General features: G+C 47.9%; 1 protein-coding gene across 1 annotated transcript in view; it reads left to right on the forward strand.

Annotated features, from left to right (window-relative positions):
- Positions 1-247: 247 nt before the first annotated feature.
- The window catches only part of MIDEAS (mitotic deacetylase associated SANT domain protein), a 72,588-nt gene continuing 51,690 nt past the window's right edge, over positions 248-21,145 (forward strand). The window contains exon 1 of the mRNA XM_006046575.4: positions 248-435. The gene's annotated coding sequence lies outside the window, so the exon portion shown is untranslated. The remainder of the gene's footprint in view (positions 436-21,145) is intronic.

A 21,145-nucleotide genomic window follows, 5' to 3' on the forward strand; every position in this document is an offset into this window, starting at 1 on the left:
AGCCCCGTGTTTTCTAACATGATTTTCTAGCCTCAACATCAAACAGAAGAACTTTCTCTTCCTCCTTTCCCATCCTTTGTTTTCCTTGGAACTCCAGTTCTGGGCCCCTGAACCCCAACTCCATCTTCCTGGATCCAGCACATCTTCGCGCGGAAACGACCAGGCTGGAGAGAGCCTCCCCCGGAGGGACGCAGGCGGACCGTAGCCCTCTTCCCTCCGCGGCCGAGGGCGCGCAAAGCCGGGGACGCGGGCGGCTGCAGGGCCCGGCGCGCCACCGCGCGAGCTGCTGGGTCACCGCCCGGGCCGCGCCACCCGCTCCGCGAGGAAGTGACGACTGCGCCGTCCCGAGAGCAACAAAGTTTGAGTCTGCGAGCCCTGCTCGCCTGCGCCCCGAGCCCCGCGCCCCTCCGAGCGGCCCCGGGATCCAGCGCGCAGGTGAGTCGCGGGGCTCGGCGCCCCCCCCTCCGCAGCCGCGGCGTCGCCGTGGGGGCCCCCGAAACGCTCGGGGTCCGGGCTCGGCGGCGCGGGCGGGGAGGGCCGGCGGCGCTGGGGTGGCGTGCGGGGGCCGCTGCAGGGAGCGAGCTCTGCAGCCGGGATCCGGGCCCCGGGCTGCGACCCTGTTTGGCCGCGGGATTTCAGAGCAGCCCGGGGCTGCAGCCGGGCCTCTCCAGGCACCATTGGCTAGCGCAGGGGCGCAGGGAAGGGGCTTCCCATGGCCGGCGTCCCGGTCTAGTACTCCGCTCCGGGTGGGGGTGGGGGCGGCCATCCCGACAGGCTGGGCGCAGCCGTCCCCCAGCCTCCGCCCGGCTTCCCAGGGACGCGCGCTCTGATTCTTCGCAGCCCTCGCTGAGGTTGCTGGAAGGAAGTTAAAGGAACTTTCCCCCGCACTTTTCTTTGCTTGGCCCGACAGTGAGGAAGAGCACAGCCACTTGGAAGTTTGGGAAACACCCCTACGCATTTCCAAAAGGCAAAACCCAGAACGGCCCCAAAGTCCCCTTTGAACGAATTCCTCTGACTCCCCCACCCCCTTCTCCTCCTACACCACGTCCCAAGCCCGACAGTAATCACTAAGGCCTAACACTTTGCAATTTAGCCATAAAAACTGTCAGCACACCCACATACATATGTGAGTGTTTTCTATATAAAACTCCCAAACCCGCTTCCAGTGGACTCTGAGGCATCTCTCTCTTTTTCTGTTCTTCCAAAACTGCTAAGGCTTGCAGGAATGTGCTTGGGAACTTCGATGGTGGTTCGCGCCGCCTTCGGTAGCCTCGTGGCGTAGGGTGTTTTTTTTTTTTTTTTTTTTTTTTTAAAGAACAGCTGAGAAGTTTATGACATCTCTGCAAAGTAACTTGGGACTGGCGGGCCGGGCGGGTGGCGCCCGGGCTCCGGGGCTTGGAAGTCTGGAACTGGAGCGGCAGCGGCCGCGTCGGGGACGCGTTGGTGTGTGCAGGAATGTTCGTCGGTGCGGTGGAGACTCCGACATGGGATGTCTAGAAGTTGAATGGAACAGTTCCTAGCAGCAGCTTCCTGCCGGCCTGTAATTACAGCGTGATTGCACAGTCAGGCATTGTTGGCCTGGATGTTTATACACAGGCTATTGTGCAAGACCTCGGTGGCAGCGAACAAAACGCGCATTTGCATTGCAAATGCCCAGGACAGATCTAGGTCTGAGCTGCAGTCGCCGAGTTCTTTTCGGCCTTTCACCTTAGCCCGGTGATTTATTTCCTCGCCTCTCCCTTCACCTCAGATAATTTGCCAAATGGCCAGAAAAGTAGAGTGGGCCCGGGAGGGCAGGATCCTTCCACTCCCAACCTCAGGCAGCCTGAAAACTGTCCCAGGAATTGTACCCTTATTTGTGCCTGTAGAAAATGTGGGATGACGTCAGCAGGAAAAGGAGATGGGAGATGGCTATCGACCTCCCTAAACGGGAAAGCAGTTTGAATTAGCAAAATTGTATGGTGACTGGCCTGGGGCCTGGCTGCAAAGAGGACACGTCAGACATGTGTGACAGTGCTGGTGAGCTAGACTTTGAGCCGTCAAGTGTCAGATGTAGAAACTTAGTAGGTGGGTCCCTAATTCCTTTATTGTGTTCTGGGCAAAGGGAAAAGTGCTGGGTCTTTGAGACTGTTGTCTGTGGCCAGTGTCTGGGGTGGGGGTGGAGGAGTGACTCATATTCTTTTTCTCCAGAGGAACCCCTCCCTCCTTCCTGAGCAAGCCCGGCTACACAGACCAGGGTTGAGGGGGTCCTCACACCTTTTGAGCCACCGTGCGGCAGGAAGGGAGCTAAGCCTTCAAGTGTGGAAAGAAGGCAAACAGGTTTTCTTTGAGGGCCTCAGAGGTGGCTAACTGTAGCAGAGGGATTTAAAACAGAGTCACAAACATGGACAGGCTGCATGCTGGGCCTTTCTTCCAACATGCCAAATCTCAGCCCACTCTTTCCATGCCCTAGGCAGAAGGTTCTGCCAGGGCAACACTCGGCCCTGCTGAGGGAACTGTGTGACTCGGTGATGGGTACCCATGGCCCGGCACCCTGGAGCTTCCCCATGCCTGGCCTTCTCCCCAATCAAGGAATGGAGTTTCACCCAGAGGGAAAACGCTGTTTTGCAACCTCATGCCGGCTGCATGTCACGGGCACAGTGACCATTTGTCCAACTAAAACATTAGGGCATAATCCCTGGCAGACACCTATGTGCTTCCAGAGACTCAAGGAAAAGCACGTGAAATGGGGACATTTCTGGAAAGTCTGGGACATCCAGACACAGTTGCCACAGGAGAAGGAGGGCTAGAGCAAAAACACTGCAAAGGTGGGAGTTCCCACGAGTTGCAGTGTTGTGTACATTTGGGTTTTTACTGAACTTGACCGTCAAGGTCCTGTTAGCTGCATCACCTGACCAGGGCTACTTTAGTAAGAGCCCACTGGTACACAGCACTAGTCTAGAGGGGAGGGGAGGGGAGCATTCCCTTCTGACTCCAGAGGAAAGACAGCTTTGAGTTTGCAATTTTTTGTCTTCGTATAGACCGTGCAGAGACTAAAAGTGCCCAAAGGCCCCCTGGGATTGTGGGAGGAGAGCGGGGGAGATGAACCTCTAGCAGAGGCCAAAGAAAGAAGGACTCAGGGCTTCCCTGGTGGTTCAGTGGATGAGAATCCGCCTGCCAAGGCGGAGGACTTGGGTTCTGTCCCTGGTCCAGGAGGATCCCACATGCTGAGGAGCAACCGAGCCCGAGTGCCACAACTGCTGAGCCAGTGCTCTAGAGCCTGTGCTCCAAAACACGAGAAACCACCACATCGAGAAGCCTGAGCACCGCAACCAGAGAGTAGCCCCCGCTTGCCACAACTAGATAAAAACCTGTGCAGCAGTGAAGACCCAACGCAGCCAAAAAAATAAAAAATAAAAAAAAATAAAGTAAATAAATAAAATAAATAAATGAAACTATTAAAAAAAAAAAAGGAATCAGACACTCCCCACCCCTGGAACTGTAGAGCCGCCTGGAGCAGTTGCCTGCCCTTGTCATCAGTTCAGCCTGGGTGATTTTTGTGCCTAACTCAGGCCCTTCCCTGGCTTGCTCAGCTTTGCCTCTTTATTTACAGAATTTTCAGTTATACACAGCCCAGGTTAAGACCGGAAACTTAATCCTGACTTCCTCTCCCATTTTACGTAAATGCTGATTTATGGCCTAAAGTGACTGCCCGGTTTGTGGCCCCAGAACAGCCCTGCCTCCTGCCTCACTATGCATGTGTAGGAACAATACCGACAAAGCTCTGCATCAAAACTTGACAGATTTTTAAAAAATCACTTTATTGTTTTAAGAGGAGAAGCTGTTTGGGTAATTAGGAAGCTCCCAGTAGCTTTGACAAAAACTCTGAGCCTCCACTTGAGAGGGGCAGATGGAGAAGTCCCCCTGCAAGACAGTGGTCTTAGTGTGGAGGCCTTTTACGCTCTCGGGCCCAGTATTTATATTTCTGTTCATCTGCCTCCTCCCAGCCGCCTCCCTGCACCACAAGCCTGTGTTTTGACATCACAACTAACCTCCAAAAAAGGAGGCAGAACCACTCCAGCCAAAAGAGGGCATTCCAGACTCTGAAGAAAGTGCTGCAGTTTTCCAGATGACTGGTGGTTCTGTCCTGCAAATTTGTTTCCTTCTTTAAAATGTGCCCCCCTTCTTTTCTCATTCTCACTGAAGCATCTCTTTGTGAGACCCTTAAACCTTTTTCTTTTCTTCTTCTTCTACATGACACAGGGCACTGCTTTACGACTTTCTGTCTCAAGTGCCACTTGAAATATACACAGGTCTTTGAATGAGCCTGGGATAAAGGGCTCCTCTGTAATCTCATTTAAAAATGCCTGTTTGCAAGGGTCACCCTCCTGCTCAGCAACCTTCAATGGCTCCCCACTGTCTGCACGGTAAGGATCAAACTTCTAAGCTGGCAGTCGGGGCCTCCCACACAGGGGTCTGGCCTCCACTACTCTCCTGCCCTAACCCTCTTCTCTGACCCTGTGACCCGCTCTGTGTGTCTGTCCAAACTGCTGGTGGCAAGCGTTCCTACCTTCCATGCTTTCCCGGAAGTCTGGAATGCCTTCTCTTTCCTCTCTCCCACTTGGCTTAGTCTTGCTGTCCTTTTTAGCCTTGTTCTTGTTTCTCTCTTTAAGGATTTCCTCTGTTCCACCCTGTGGGCCTCTCCCTGAGATTCCAGTAACATCCACTGGGGCCCCCTAATGGAGGAACCTTAAAACTTGGTCTAGAGGACTTTCAGCTTTGGATCATAGCTCCAATAACATCTTTCATTTGGCTTCATAAATATGCTTTTGGGTGGATCAGTATTATCACTTTTAACTATACTGGAAGTCCCTGTTTTATATATCTTTGTCCTCCCTGGTGTTCCCAGGGGATGTCTGATGAGGAGGATGATGGTGTGATGGTGAGGTTGCGGCAGTGCAGTGGTCTTCCGATATTGTTGGCTGTGCATAGGCACACACACCCGAGCCAAGCACCAAGAACCACGGTTCCCAGTCTTTATTCTGAACATCTAGCCACCTTCCTCCTTGAGCCTGTTAGACTCTCTCTGGTACCCCCTGGCTTTGCACCTCATTGTTCGGCTTCTTTTCCAGTGCCTCTTCCCCCTGGGTGCTAGACAGATCTGTCCAGCTTCAGCATGGGCTCCTCCTTGTCTTGATTTGAACCTAGCTGACCTGCCCCAGGATGTCCTAAGCCTGAGCACTGGCTGAGGAGGGGGAGACCTTCATTTCCTGGGTTGGCCTGGTCCTCCAAGGGAACCAACTGATACAAAGAACTGGGGAACTCTCAGACAAGAATTATGAGGAAGGCAAAGAGATGCTTCCTGGTTGACTGCAGCTTTGATTTGCCCAAACAGGTATTGACCTATAAAACTAGACTATACTATAAAGCTGAGTCTTGGGGAGATCCTGGCTGAACCCTAACATCAGTCTTAACTGGGAGGATTCTGTTGACTCCACTCAGTTCTCGTGCTATTAATCTCAACCTTGCCGTATAAGCTAGAGTCTTTCTTTTTTAATTGAGATATAATTCACATACCATAAAATGCACCCCATATGCTAGATTCTTTAAAATTTTTATTTAAAAATAAAATCTGGTTGGGACTTCCATGGAAATCCAGTGGTTAAGACTCTGCTTCCAGTGCAGGGCTGTGGGTTTGATTCCTGGTTGAGTAACTAACATCCCACATGCCAAGTGGTGAGACCAAAAAGAAAATAAATAAATTTAAAAAATCTGATAGGTTCTTTTTTTTTTCCCCTCAGTTTTTATTCTCCAAAAGATAATATACAACCCAAGTTGCCCATCAGCAAATGAATGGATTAAGATATATAATGTGAAGTTGCTCAGTCATTCTGACTCTTTGCCACCCCATGGACTGTAGCCTACCAGGCTCCTCTGTCCATGAAATTTTCCAGGCAAAAATACTGGAGAGGGTTGCCATTTCCTTCTCCAGGGGATCTTCCTGATTCAGGGATCGAACCAAGGTCTTCTGCTTTGCAGGCAGACACTTTACCATCTGAGCCATCAGGGAAGCCCATATATATATATAGGGAAGATATATACAGAATGGAATATTATCCAGACGTTAAAAGACTAAAATTCTGCCATTTGCAGCATCATGGATGGACCTAGAGAATATTATGCTTCGTGAACTAACTCAGAGAAAGATAAAACTGTATGATACCACTTATATGTGTAATCTGAAAGGTAATACAGATGAATGTATATGCAAAATAGAAACAGACTCATAGAAAACAAACCGGTGCTTACCAAAGGGGAAAGGAAAGTGAAAGAGACAAATCTGGGGTATAGGATTAAGAGACACAAACCTCTATGTATAAAATAGATAAGCAGCAGGCATATATTATATATAGCACAGGAAATTATAGCTGTGATCTTGTAATAATTTTTAATGGAATATAACCTATAAAAATACTGAATCACTGTGTTATACACCTGAAATAATATAATATTGTATATCAACTATACTTGGATTTTTAAAAAACAGGTAATACATACATATAGTTCAAAATTCAATAGGGGTAAGTTATACAGTATAAGTGTTAGTTTCTCAGTCATGTCCAACTCCTTACAACCCTGTGGACTGTAGCCTGCCAGGCTTCTCTGTCCATGGAATTCTCCAGACAAGAATACTGAAGTGGGTTGCCATTTCCTTCTCCAGGGAATCTTCCCGACTCAGGGATCAAACTCGGGTTTCCTGCGTTGCAGGCAGATTGTTTACCATTTTAGCCACCAGAAAAGTCCATACAGTGTAATAGTTTCAATATAGACAATAGATTACTATACAGATATATATATATTCTAAACAGCTGCTGCTGTTTAATTGCTAAGTCTTGTCTCTTTGCTACCCCATGGACGGTAGCCCACCAGGCTCCTCTGTCCATGGGATTTCCCAGGCAAGAATATTGGAGTGGGTTGCCATTTCCTTCTCCAGGGGATCTTCCTGACCAAGGGGTCAAATTCAGATCTGCTTGGTGGGTGGATTCTTTACTGCTGAGCCACCAGGGAAGCTGATACGGATATAAACATATATAAATGGGCAATAGAATTAGAAAAATGATTATGTATTTTAACCTTGAGAGAAGGAAGACCTTTTTAAAATTTTTATTTTAAGAAGACCTTCTTAAGAAAAGGACAAAACAGAACCCATAAGAAAATATTGATAAATTTGATAACATAATATTTTGAAAAAGTAAATTTCCCATCCTCTAATGTTGCCCATTTCTTCAATCCTTAAGTGTCTCAGTCTTAGGCAACTACAATTTGTCATTTTTCAGCCATGCTTCCAGATGTGGCTTCTGCACATAGAAGAAAATATGAATATATAAACAAATGCTGGCATACTCTACAGAGCGTTCTGCATTCTGCGGTTTTCACTTTTAATGTGTCTTGGAGATTGTTCTATATCAGTGCCCATAGAGCTGCTTCATATTTTCCGTTGGCTAAATTATATTCCACTGTCTGAAAATACCATCATTTATTTAACTGTTTTTTAAAAAAATATTTATTTATTTATTTATTTGATTGTATCAGGTCTTAGTTGTAGCACGCAGGACCTTCACAGCATCATATGGCCCACAGGCTCTCTAGCTGTGGCCCTCTGGTAGCCCCGTGGCATGTGGGATCATAGTTCTCCGACTAAGGATCGAACTTAGGTCCCCTACATTGCAAGGCAGATTCTTAACCACTGGACCCTCAGGGAAGTTCTTTAGTCTGTTGTTGAAGAGCATGTGTGGGTTGTTTCCAGTGTTTTGCTGTTACATGCAATGTTGCAGTCAGTATGTTGAATTCAACTTTTAACTGAAGTTTCTTGATGCACTTATAAGGGTGAAACTGGGATTTTCCTAGAAAACTATTTCTGAAAAATTGTGCATAAACTGCACTTAATAAACCCACATTGTCTAGAGTCTGCTGTTTCACAAAATAATCAGTTTTTAGAACTGATGAGCCTTTTCTAGCTTTAGGACCTTAGAGACTGTTATCATCCTGTTTTATAGTAACCGTAGTAACAGCATCTCAGAGAATTTAAAGCTGGAAAGGGTACCTGAGGTAACTCAGATTTAACTAAAAGGTTCAGAGAGGATAAGTGACTTCTCTGAGGCTACACAGCTGCTCAGTGGAACTCAGTCAGGCGCAACCCCCACGTTCCATTTTCTTTCACCATCCTGCATCGATCGTCTTAGTCATCATAATCAGCAGTTCCAGTATTTGTAAACCAAGGGTTTTGTTTACAGTGTTCTCTTTAGTTTCCTTCAGGCAGTACACAAAGATTTAAAAAGAAGAAACTTGAAAGAAAAACAAAACCAAAACCCAGGGTGAAAGCGAGGTCTTTAGGAAGACAGTGGGGTGCTAGAAGGCCCAGGAGCACTGTTCTAGCACCCTCTGGGAAAGCCCATGAATGCAAGACTGACTGTTCTCACTGGGCATATGTAGAACAGCTGCAGTTTTGCGAACACTGCATGTGGCCCAATCAGAGATCCCACCTGCCCCTTCTCTCCAGGAGGCTGGCAGTCAGCTTCTGAGGTTTATAGCCAGAGGGACCTGTCAGCTAAGAAAATGCAGTTTGGTGGAGTTGCATTTTCTGAGGATCAGATTCTAAACAGTGTGTCGGGACTTCCGTGGTGGTCCAGTGGCTAAGACCTGGAGCTCCCAGTGCAGGGGGCCTTGGTTTGATCCCTGATCAGGGAACTAGATCCCACATGCCGCAACTAAGAGTTCGCATGCCTCAGTGAAGATCAAGATCCTTTGTGCTGCAGCTAATAAATAACAATAAAATAAAGTCAGTGTGAAAAGTGAAAAATAAGAATGCAATCAGGGTTAACCTTGAAAGTCCCTTAGTAGGGCAGCAGGCAGCTGGCAGACACACAGGCTCTTGATACTTCATCTTAGGCGGTTCCTCTAGTTCTGGAAGAAGGTGTTGTTTCTAAGGTCAGGCAGCAGATAAAGTGGTTGGCTTGAACTTGGGGCCTCTGTAGTATGAAATATGTGTGTGTTCAAACAGTACAGTCTCACCCAGCATGCTGAACGCTAGTACTGTGACATCCTGCAGGCAGCAGGCTCGGGGCTCTTTGCCCAGGCTCACCCTTGAACAGACGGCAGGTTTATAATTTAGGAAATAACCATAGGCGACTAAGCAAGAAAGGTTCTTTGAACAGGTGAGTAGGGTGTGATACAGAGATCCATGGAGTGGGTTTTAAACTTCAAGATTGCAGAGGAAGGACTTAAGCTTTGGGTGACCTGTCATTGCTGTGGGGCTGGGAGAGGGCAGTGCCATGCATGGCAGACACTTTGCTCTAAGGCCGTCGTCCTCCCCATCTGCTCTCCTTCTCTCTCCTTCCCCTGTCTCCCCTCCCCAGCCTCCCTACTGCTGGCAATTGTAAGAGGCCTGCGAGGAATCTACCCCATGAGCCTGTGTCCGCTTCCTCTGTGGCCTCCCAACAGCATGTGCTTGGGACAACTTAGGGGTCAAAGCCACTCTTGGATCCTCATTTCCACTTGCACTGGAGGTGGGGGAGGGCTCAGGATTTTCCTTCAAAGAGCCTGTGCTGATGTATCCAGCTAGCATTTCGGATGTGAATACCCAGTAGCAGTGGAATGCTGCCTGTCATGGTTTATAGAATGATTCCCCTTCCCATTCTTCATTCAGTCACTCACGCCATATGCAAGGTACTGGGGATGCAAAGATAAAGAAGAGTCAGCCTCCTGCTTCAATGCGTTCACAGTCTCTGAGGGAGACAGACACGCACAAAAGCTAAGAGCCACTAGTGCCACGGATGTCAGGGTGAAAGGATTCAGGGGTGTGCAGGGCTCAGAAGCAGGATGGGGTCACTTCGTCCAGGCCAGAGGAGAGTGGGACGATTGGGCAAGGTCTAGCACGGCCCCAGTGCCTTGTCCCATACCTGTACCCAATGAAGGCTATGGAATTAATGAGGACGAGGCTTTCTGGAGGAGCTGGTGTTTGAGCCAAGTCCTGAGAAAGGAGTAGGCGTCCACCAGGTGGCAAAGGGGGTCAGGGCATTCAAGGCACAGGGAGCAACTCAGGCAGGGCCTGGCGTGGAGGTGTGACACAACACGGTTTGCTCTGGGAGCGACAGCAGTGGGTGTGGTGGAGTGCTGGTGGGAGGCGGTGCAGAAAGGGGCGGGCGGGGGCCAGGTCATGGGCCAGCCATTGGTGTCAGCAGAGAGATTTGGACCTTACTCTGAGGGCAGTGGGAGCCCCTAGGGTCCCATGGATGTGTGTGTGTGTGTGTGTGTGTGTGTGTGTGTGTGTGTATGAGGGAGAGAGAGGATCAGATTGTCTTTTTAAAGATCACTCACTGTGATATGGAGGATTGACCGGAGACGGGGAAGTTGGGCAGCAAAGGGACCAGTGAGGAGGTCACTGCAGGAGGTCAGTGTGGTCCCTGGGGCGAGATGAAAAAGAGTCGGAGCCAGAGCGGTGCGGGAGGGAAAAGCTGGATTAGGAAGGTGTCATGGGAGTTGGGTTGACAGGCCTGGAGGCCCAACCAAATGAACAGAGCAAGGAAGAAGTTAGAGTGTTTGCTTAGCTTTCTACTTGAAACATAAGGGGGAAGGAGCAGGTTTTAGGGGAGGGACACTGAGTCTAATCTCTGGAGACAACTGCAGGACATTCGAGAAAGCAGTTCTAGTGGGCAGTTGGACACGTGGGTCTGGGGGCAAGATATACCACTGGAGGATGGCAGTGGGGAGCATTGCTTCCCCCATGGACTCTAAGCAAGCTATCAATAAATGTATCATTTAAGTAACCAATAAACATATCATTTAAGTAAAAATGATTCCTCACTGTGCAGCTACAGCTTCTAGACAAGTTCCAGACAAATCCGATTACCTCCCATTAGCCCCCTGTTTGTCAGACATTCTGAAACAGACACTTGGGAATCACCAGGACACAGTTGGAGCTAGGGGACCTGATGGCATCACCCATGGAGAGCATGCAGTTGGAGGTGAGGGGATCCCCATTTAATGGGTACAGTACAAGGGGAGTCAGCAATGGAGACCAAGAAGAAAGGAAGGACATCAGGAGAGCTTGGTGCCACAGATGCCAAAGGAGGAGGAAGCGTTGCATTTTATGACAACAGAGATCATTATTTTGTTCACCAAGTACAGCACATGGTACATATTTTCATATGTCTTTTATTGAGTTGAAATTGATCACCTATTCATCCCTGGGGACATCAAGAAAGAGAGGACTGAAAGGAATGATTGACTTAGGAATTTAAAAGTTCCTGGAGTTTTGCCATGAGTAGGGTCTTCTCATTTGATTTAACCTCTCAGAGAAATAGGTGGTACAGGTACCATCTGCCCCAGGGTTGGAATGACATGTGCAAGTTCTCGAACTCAGGTTTCTTGACTCCAAGTCCACCCTGCCCTGAACTGATGGGGAAACAGAGAAGAGTCCAAAAGAGTGGTAATGCTTTTAATTTCTGGTGTTAATTGCCCAAATTGGGGCATCTACTTAGAACCTGGGTAGGATGGATTGCTATATTCAGCATTTATGTCTTTTTGTTCATATCTGTGATTATAAGGTGGCTATAATCCTCTCCTATGTACGAGTATTTAAATGAGACTTTTCTCAGAGGGAAGGATAGAAGCTTGAGCAAAGGTGTTGTCTTGGGGGGCCAGAGGAGTCTGTAGAGGTCGAAGGACATGCTGGGGTAGTCTAGGTCTTTGGTCTGCAAAAGCAGAAGCTGACTCTGGCTAAATTAATGAGAAAAGGAATGTATTGGAAGGATATCTGGTGACTCACTGAATGTCCTGGAAATCTGGAGAAGGAGGCTCAGAAATCTATCAGGATCTGTGTGAAGCTGGGTAGCTGGAACTGAAGACAAAATGATGATGCCTCTGGCCTGGCTGCCAGCTAACCTGAATGCTGCCACCACGTCTGGAATGTTTTGAACTCTCCTTGATTCTTTGTGGTGTCACTCAATCCAGAGGCAGAGCCCAGGTGGAGCATCTGGTTGGCTGGCTTAGGCCACATGCCCATGTTCTCATACATTCTGGAGTTACAGCTTCCCCAGTGGCAAGTGAAACTCTTCCTTCCACAAGGACTCACAGCACCAGGTTCCTGAAACCTGAGGATGGGTGCACAGGCCCGGTGAACCGATGTCCATCATGGAAGCCAGAGCCCATCCTAACCCTCAAACTGGGAATATTGGACAGTGCAGTTCATAGGAAGTGGAGACAGAGCATCCCCCTTAGGCCACTGAAAATATCCACATTTTGATTTCTTTCTGAATCCTTTAGTTTCCAGCTAAACTTTAGGATCCTTTTGTGCTTTTGAGTGTTTTATTAGCAGTTGGGTTTTTCCTCTGGAATCTGAATGATTCCAGTGGAAAAGAGAGCTCATCCCAGCATCTGGATCCTCCCTAAACATTTGGAAAACTTCAGTGCTGCCTTGTAAGGACCGAGGCCAAGGCTTGGCTCTCTCTGCCTAACAGGCAGCTACAGCGTGAATTCTGTTTCTCCTCTGGATTGGGCAAGACCCACGGGGCCATGAGGTGTTTGGGAGGTGCTGTCTTGCTTTCCACTGGAGGTTGGAGTTTTGGCTTCAGGCTTGGTTTGTGGAGGGCTTCCCTGGTGGTTCAGATGGTAAAGAATCTGGTTCTGCCAGTAAAGAATCTCCTGCTGTTTGATTCTGTGCAATTCTTAGGTTCGATCCCTGGGTTGGAAAGATACCCTGGGGAGGGGAATGGCTACCCACTCCAGTATTCTTGCCTAGAGAATTTCATGGACAAAGAAGCCTGGCAGGCTATGGTCTGTGGGGTCACAGAGACTAACACTTTCACTTTCGCTTGGTGTGTGGAATGATTGCGGTCCCTGGTGCCCAAGCTGTCCAAAGCAACAGGACGGGGCCCTTCTCAAGTTCTGATGATGTCAACCTGGTGGAGGCGTTTTAGCCAATATCCTGGCTGAGAAAGAACTAAAGGAACTAGGGCTTCATCTACCTGGGACTGTCAGCATTGCCAGTCACATCCCTGCCCAGTTTCTTCATCCAGACAAGGTGTTGATTAGGTGAGCACCAGCTCCCTTCCTGCCCCCAGGCCCTCTGGTGATAACTCTTTGAAGTAAGGGCATCTTGCATGAAATCTTGGTCATTCAGTTCCAGTAAACTTAGATGAAGCAGTTCATTTGCTTTAAAGAGAAAAATGCAGTTTTGAACTTTTGGACTCATGGCTGTGGTGGCTGCCAGTGTTTCAGATTTTTTCCCCTGGTGCCTGTTGGTGGGGAGCTGCTGCCTCCACGCAGCTGAGTGTGTTAAGGGCCGAGTTCTTGCATCCTGGACTGGAGGTGCGGCCTGAGCCTGAGGCCTGCTCACCAATGTGGGGTCAGGGTGATCCCCAAGAGGGACGAGCAGGAGTGTTCCAGGCCAGTGTTGGCTCCAGCAAAATTTGCCCCCTTTGGCCCATTTCTGTCCAGATGAAACGGAATTGCATTAAAAACAACACTGAAGCAGAAAAAGAAGTCTTGAGGGATCTGAGTTATGTTACTGAAACACAGCTTTGATCGTGAAAGTGAAAGTGTTAGTTGTTCAGTCATATCTGACTCTTTGCGACCCCATGGACTGTAGCCCGCCTGGCTTGTCTGTCCATGGAATCCTCCAGGCAAGATCATGTCACCCCTCTTAAAAACCTTTCAGGGCTGCCCAAGTCCTGCAGGAGGAAGCTCCCCATCCTCAGAAAGGCACCCGAGGGCCTGGGAGCCCCAGCCCACCTCTCCTGCCACACACACTTCCCTCGAGCCGCCCTTCATGTTGTCTCTGCTCCTCAGCACGGCGGTCAAGCCCCTGTGCTTTGTGCGGTGCTGGCCCCCTGCCTGGAGCGTCCTCCCTGTCCGTTGGCTGGCAGATACCCACAGAGCCGGCCAGAAGTCACCTGCTTCCTTGCTGCCTTCCTGAGCCTCCACCCTAGCATTTCTGCAGTCGCACTTCCCCATAGGAGGAGGCTGGCATCAGCCGCAGGTGTGCCTGGCTCCTCCCTGGCCTGGCACAGGTAGGTGTCGGTGATATGACTGGAAGGGTGGCCTGAGAGGATGTGAGGATGCAGGGGGAGGCGGGGGACAAGCCCAGGACCTGGCCTAGGTCTGGGGCACTTGTGGTGGGTGAGCTGATAGTCTCCCTTGGCATCTGCGGATGGAGCCAATACCCTGGGGGCTTTGCTGCTGCTCTGAGCCTGAGGGAGACCCAGGTGAGGGGAACAAGGGGATTTAGGGCCACAGAGAGCCAGCACCTGGGTCCCCCTCATCCTGGAGAGGACTCTGAGGAGGCGGTGGCGGTGAGGAGCTGGTTTGAAGGTGGCAGAGACTTCCCTCCCCCATCAGCTCAACCCCTGAAGAAGGAGAAACACAAGCTGCCCTCAGAGGAAGTGCCCGGCACTGTCTGCCGGCTTTGCACAGAGAAGGAACTGGGGAGAACGAGTCAGCCGACTGAGAGAGGAGACCTTGAGGTTTTAAAATGAAAGCCCTGTTGAGCCGAGTGGTGGTCAGGACAGGCTGCACGGCAGCTTTTCCTGTCGGAGGGGGCGGACGAGCACCCCCTGATGACGACTGCAGCAGGGTGCCGCAGGAGCCCCAAAGCAGGCACTTGGGGTCTCCTTCTGTCTATAAAATGAGATACTTAGACACATGTGGTTCTTTTCCTGCTCAGAAATTCCCCAAGCCTGTGAACGGAGCCTGGCAGGCAGTGTAATTTATGATGCCTCACAGTGGGACCCGTGTTACCTTTCAGGGGCCCTCCTGGTGTGGAACAGTTATCAGGGGTCTGCATGCCACTTAAAGAGAGAGCCGTGGAGAAGCATCTTTCCTGCCATGGCTGATGGGGTAGACTTTCTTTCTGAAAAGATTTTCTTTCTCCAAGTCAGCCTCCCTTAGCGGCTGAGCCCATACACACATAGTCTACTTGACTGCAGGTGAGTGCGTGGCCTCTGTTGTTTGCAAAATATGTTTGCAGAACCCGAAAGCACATAGTATTTCTAAAAGCTCCTTTAGGAACCCACTGAAGTGTGTCTTTGTTCTTGGCACCTGGAAGATCAGCCCAGAGGAAGCTTGGGTGGAGGGGTGGGGTTGATGTCCTGGGGAGGTGTTGGCCCACTTGCAGATTTCTTTTCAGATCTGCTTTTGTTTCTGCCTCCTTGGGACCAGCTCCCTCTTCCTGTCCATCTCAGTCCTCTACCTTCCCACCCACATCTCTGGCCTCCTTCCTCATCCCTCCCCAGCAAATTCAGTGGAGCTCCCTCTAACATCCATTCAGTTGTAGGGTTTATGCTCCAGATGCCTAACCCACAGGGGGAGCTGGGAAAAGTGGACTGACTTTAAGGGTAGATGTTGATTGGCAGGATTGGAAGGTGTTGTCAAGAAAACTACTTTGGAAAATAGATAATCCAGATAACTCACACAGAGAAATATATCTTTAAAATGTAGAACTTGAAGCTATAAAGAATGTTAATTTCCTTTTATGTATTAGTATTACTACTGGGAATTTATTCTAAGGAAATAATTCTAGATAAGAAAAGAGCTATACACACCAAGATATTTGTAACAACATCATTTGAAATAGCAAAAAACTGTAAACAGCCTGAGTGTTCCACATGGCTACATAATTTGTGATACTTAGACTCAGTGGACTATTGTGCCAACAATAGTCTAGTATGAAGTAGTATGAATAGTCTGTTAGACTAGTATGAAGATGATATTAATTCATGGGAAAATGTTGAAGAATTGTGGAAAAAATGGCTTCTGCTTTAACAGGCAAAACTGCACATATACTTATTTAATGAGGGCATAAAAACTGATCACATTGGCTGTGGTATAAATTGGGATAAGGTAAAACAAGATTTTACCTGGAGGATTCCATGGACAGGGCGGCAGTGAGGAAATACCCCTCGTCCAAGGTAAGGAGCAATGGCTGCGCTTTGCTGGAGCAGCCGTGAAGAGATACCCCACGCCCAAGGTAAGAGAAACCCAAGTAAGACAGTAGGTGTTGCAAGAGGGCATCAGAGGGCAAACACATTGAAACCATACTCACAGAAAACTAGTCAATCTAATCACACGAGGACCACAGCCTTGTCTAACTCAATGAAACTAGGCCATGCCCGTGGGGCAACCCAAGATGGGCAGGTCATGGTGGAGAGATCTGACAGAATGTGGTCCACTGGAGAAGAGAATGGCAAACCACTTCAGTATTCTTGCCTTGAGAACCCCATGAACAGTATGAAAAGGCAAGATGATAGGATACTGAAAGAGAAACTCCCCAGGTCAGTAGGTGCCCAATATGCTACTGGAGATCAGTGGAGAAATAACTCCAGAAAGAATGAAGGGATGGAGCCAAAGAAAAAAGAATACCCAGCTGTGGATGTGACTGGTGATAGAAGCAAGGTCCGATGCTGTAAAGAGCAATATTGCATAGGAACCTGGAATGTCAGGTCCATGAATCAAGGCAAATTGGAAGTGGTCAAACAAGAGATGGCAAGAGTGAATGTCAACATTCTAGGAATTAGCGAACTGAAATGGACTGGAATGGGTGAATTTAACTCAGATGACCATTATATCTACTACTGTGGGCAGGAATCCCTCAGAAGAAATGGAGTAGCCATCATGGTCAACAAAAGAGTCCAAAATGCTGTACTTGGATGCAATCTCAAAAACTACAGAATGATCTCTGTTCGTTTACCAAGGCAAACCATTCAATATCACAGTAATCCAAGTCTATGCCCCAACCAGTAATGCTGAAGAAGCTGAAGTTGAACGGTTCTATGAAGACCTACAAGACCTTTTAGAACTAACACCCAAAAAAGATGTCCTTTTCATTATAGGGGACTGGAATGCAAAAGTAAGAAGTCAAGAAACACCTGGAGTAACAGGTGTTTTTGTCCTTGGAATACGGAATGAAGCAGGGCAAAGACTAACAGAGTTTTGCCAAGAAAATGCACTGGTCATAACACACACCCTCTTCCAACAACACAAGAGAAGACTCTATACATGGACATCACCAGATGGTCAAACACCGAAATCAGATTGATTATATTCTTTGCAGCCAAAGATGGAGAAGCTCTATACAGTCAGCAAAAACAAGACCAGGAGCTGACTGTGGCTCAGACCATGAACTCCTTATTGCCAAATTCAGACTTAAATTGAAGAAAGTAGGGAAAACCACTAGACCATTCAGGTATGACCTAAATCAAATCCCTTATGATTATACAGTGGAAGTGAGAAATAGATTTAAGGGCCTAGATCTGATAGATAGAGTGCCTGATGAACTATGGACGGAGGTTCATGACACTGTACAGGAGACAGGGATCAAGACCATCCCCATGGAAAAGAAATGCAAAAAGGCAAAATGGCTGTCTGGGGAGGCCTTACAAATAGCTGTGAAAAGAAGAGAAGCGAAAAGCAAAGGAGAAAAGGAAAGATATAAGCATCTGAATGCAGAGTTCCAAAGAATAGCAAGAAGAGATAAGAAAGCCTTCCTCAGCAATCAATGCAAAGAAATCGAGGAAAACAACAGAATGGGAAAGACTAGAGATCTCTTCAAGAAAATCAGAGGTACCAAAGGACCATTTCATGCAAAGATGGGCTCGATAAAGGACAGAAATGGTATGGACCTAACAGAAGCAGAAGATATTAAGAAGAGATGGCAAGAATACACAGAAGAACTGTACAAAAAAGATCTTCACGACCCAGATAATCACGATGGTGTGATCACTGACCTAGAGCCAGACATCCTGGAATGTGAAGTCAAGTGGGCCTTAGAAAGCATCACTACGAACAAAGCTAGTGGAGGTGATAGAATTCCAGCTGATCTATTCCAAATCCTGAAAGATGATGCTATGAAAGTGCTGCACTCAATATGCCAGCAAATTTGGAAAACTCAGCAGTGGCCACAGGACTGGAAAAGGTCAGTTTTCATTCCAATCCCAAAGAAAGACAATGCCAAAGAATGCTCAAACTACCGCACAATTGCACTCATCTCACCCGCTAGTAAAGTAATGCTCAAAATTCTCCAAGCCGGGCTTCAGCAATATGTGAACCGTGAACTTCCAGATGTTCAAGCTGGTTTTAGAAAAGGCAGAGGAACCAGAGATCAAATTGCCAACATCCGCTGGATCATGGAAAAAGCAAGAGAGTTCCAGAAAAACATCTATTTCTGCTTTATTGACTATGCCAAAGCCTTTGACTGTGTGGATCACAATAAACTGTGGAAAGTTCTGAAAGAGATGGGAATACCAGACCACCTGATCTGCCTCTTGAGAAATTTGTGTGCAGGTCAGGAAGCAACAGTTAGGACTGGACATGGAACAACAGACTAGTTCCAGATAGGAAAAGGAGTACGTCAAGGCTGTATATTGTCACCCTGCTTATTTAACTTATATGCAGAGTACATCATGAGAAACGCTGGACTGGAAGAAACACAAGCTGGAATCAAGATTGCTGGGAGAAATATCAATAACCTCAGATATGCAGATGATACCACCCTTATGGCAGAAAGTGAAGAGGAACTAAAAAGCCTCTTGATGAAAGTGAAAGTAGAGAGTGAAAAAGTTGGCTTAAAGCTCAACATTCAGAAAACGAAGATCATGGCATCCGGTCCTATCACTTCATGGGAAATAGATGGGGAAACAGTGGAAACAGTGGCAGACTTTATTTTTGGGGGCTCCAAAATCACTGCAGATGGTGACTGCAGCCATGAAATTAAAAGACGCTTACTCCTTGGAAGGAAAGTTATGACCAACGTAGATAGCATATTGAAAAGCAGAGACATTACTTTGCCAACAAAGGTTCGTCTAGTCAAGGCTATGGTTTTTCCTGTGGTCATGTATGGATGTGAGAGTTGGACTGTGAAGAAGGCTGAGCGTCAAAGAATTGATGCTTTTGAACTGTGGTGTTGGAGAAGACTCTTGAGAGTCCCTTGGACTGCAAGGAGGTCCAACCAGTCCATTCTCAAGGAGATCAGCCCTGGGATTTCTTTGGAAGGAATGATGCTAAAGCTGAAACTCCAGTACTTTGGCCACCTCATGTGAAGAGTTGACTCATTGGAAAAGACTCTGATGCTGGGAGGGATTGGGGGCAAGAGGAGAAGGGGATGACAGAAGATGAGATGGCTGGATGGCATCACCGACTTGATGGACATGAGTCTGAGTGAACTCCAGGAGTTGGTGATGGACAGGGAGGCCTGGTGTGCTGCGATTCATGGGGTCGAGAAGAGTCGGACACGACTGAGCGACTGATCTGATCTGAAAACAACATTTAGGTGAAGTGGTCATGAATGGAGTATTTGTGTGTTTAAAATTGCTTTATATATATATATACATTTATATAATACTTTAATATATATTATACTTATATCAATATCTCATTTAGTATTCTTGCCTGGGAAATCCCATGGACAGAGGAGCCTGGTGGGCTACAGTTCATGGGGTCACAAAAGTGTCAGACATGACTTAGAGACTAAATAACAACAATACTTATATCAATATAACATGTTATATATTAATACACTTTACTATATTATACTTGGGATTCCCTGGTGGCTCAGAGGTTAAAGCTTCTGCCTGCAATGCAGGAGAGCTGGGTTTGATCCCTGGGTCAGGAAGATCCCCTGGAGAAGGAAATGGCAACCCACTCCAGTATTCTTGCCTGGAGAATCCCATGGACGGAGGAGCTTGGTGGGCTACAGTCAAACGGGGTCACAAAGAGTCGGACATGACTGAGTGACTTATATTATACTTATATAACATTATATCCACATACTTTAATATATATTATATTTATACAGCATTTATATTTGTTGTTGTTGTTCAGTCCCTAAGTCATGTCTGACTTTATGACCCCATGGACTGCAGCACACCAGGCTTCCTTGACCTTCACTATCTCCTGGAGTTTGCTTAAACTCATGTCTACTGAGTCGATGATGGCATCCAACCATCTCATCCTCTATCACTTCCTTTTCCTCCTGTCCTCAGTCGTTCCCAGCATCAGGGTCTTTTCTAATGGTCGATTCTTCACATCAGGTGGCCAAAGTATTAGAGCTTCATCTTCAGTCCTTCCAATGGATATTCGGGCTCCCTTGGTGGCTCAGATGGTAAAGAATCCGCCTGCAATGCAAGAGGCCTGGGTTCGGTCCCTGGGTTGGGAAGATGCCCAGGAGGAGAGCATGGCAACTCACTCCGGTATTCTTGCCTGGAGAATCCCCATGGACAGAGGAGCCTGGTGGGCTACAGTCCATGGGGTCACAAAGAGTCAGACACAACTGAGCGACTAAGCACAGCACACAGCACAGGTGTTCTTTAGGATTGACTGGTTTGATCTCCTTGCTGTCCTACTTTAATATATATTATACTTATATAACATATCAATGTATAAGCTTATATATATTTTACTTGTATTACATAATTATATACTTTTCTTTAATAAAAGACTTAAGGTATCAATGTCTTTGAATCTGGGTGGGAAGGAGGCCCCAGGGGAGGAACTCCCAACCTCCCATCTGCTACCACCTGAAAGAAAGAATTGGTATGTCTTATCAGCACGCTGCACTGCAGGGGCTGGATAATTCAGATTGGCTAACTGAGTCTTTTAGTAACAGGAGGCCTGACTTCATAGGCTGACTAACTACATAACTTTGGGGCTCCCAGCATGGACTCTGCCTGGTGCAGGCGATCCCCAGTGGCCTCAGAGTCCCAGATGATTGTTCGCACCTGGGTTTCCAGGGCTCCAGCCCAGTGAGCACATGTGGCCTTGAAGTTGAGACTCTGGCTCTGAGCTGCCCACTCACCTCTGCCTGGTCCCGCAGGCCTAGCCACAGCGGGAGGCAGATTCTCTCTTCTGCAGTTCACACAGGCAGCAGAGAGGGTGTGATTTGCAAACTGACCTCCTGTGGCCCTGCCTGACCCAGGTGGAGCCCCAGTGACTTTGTGTCTTGGGTGTTTGCAGGGTTGCACATATTCATTATAGTATTGAAACTTAGAAAATTAGAGTTGCCCTTTAACCAACCTCGGGGGGGCTTCCTTTGTGGCTCAGCTGGTAAAGAATCCTCCTGCAATGCGGGAAACTTGGGTTCCATCCCTGGGTTGGGAAGATCCCCTGGAGAAGGGAA

This window comes from Bubalus bubalis, chromosome 11 (assembly GCF_019923935.1).
Source record: "Bubalus bubalis isolate 160015118507 breed Murrah chromosome 11, NDDB_SH_1, whole genome shotgun sequence".
Classification (NCBI taxonomy): Eukaryota; Metazoa; Chordata; class Mammalia; order Artiodactyla; family Bovidae; genus Bubalus; species Bubalus bubalis.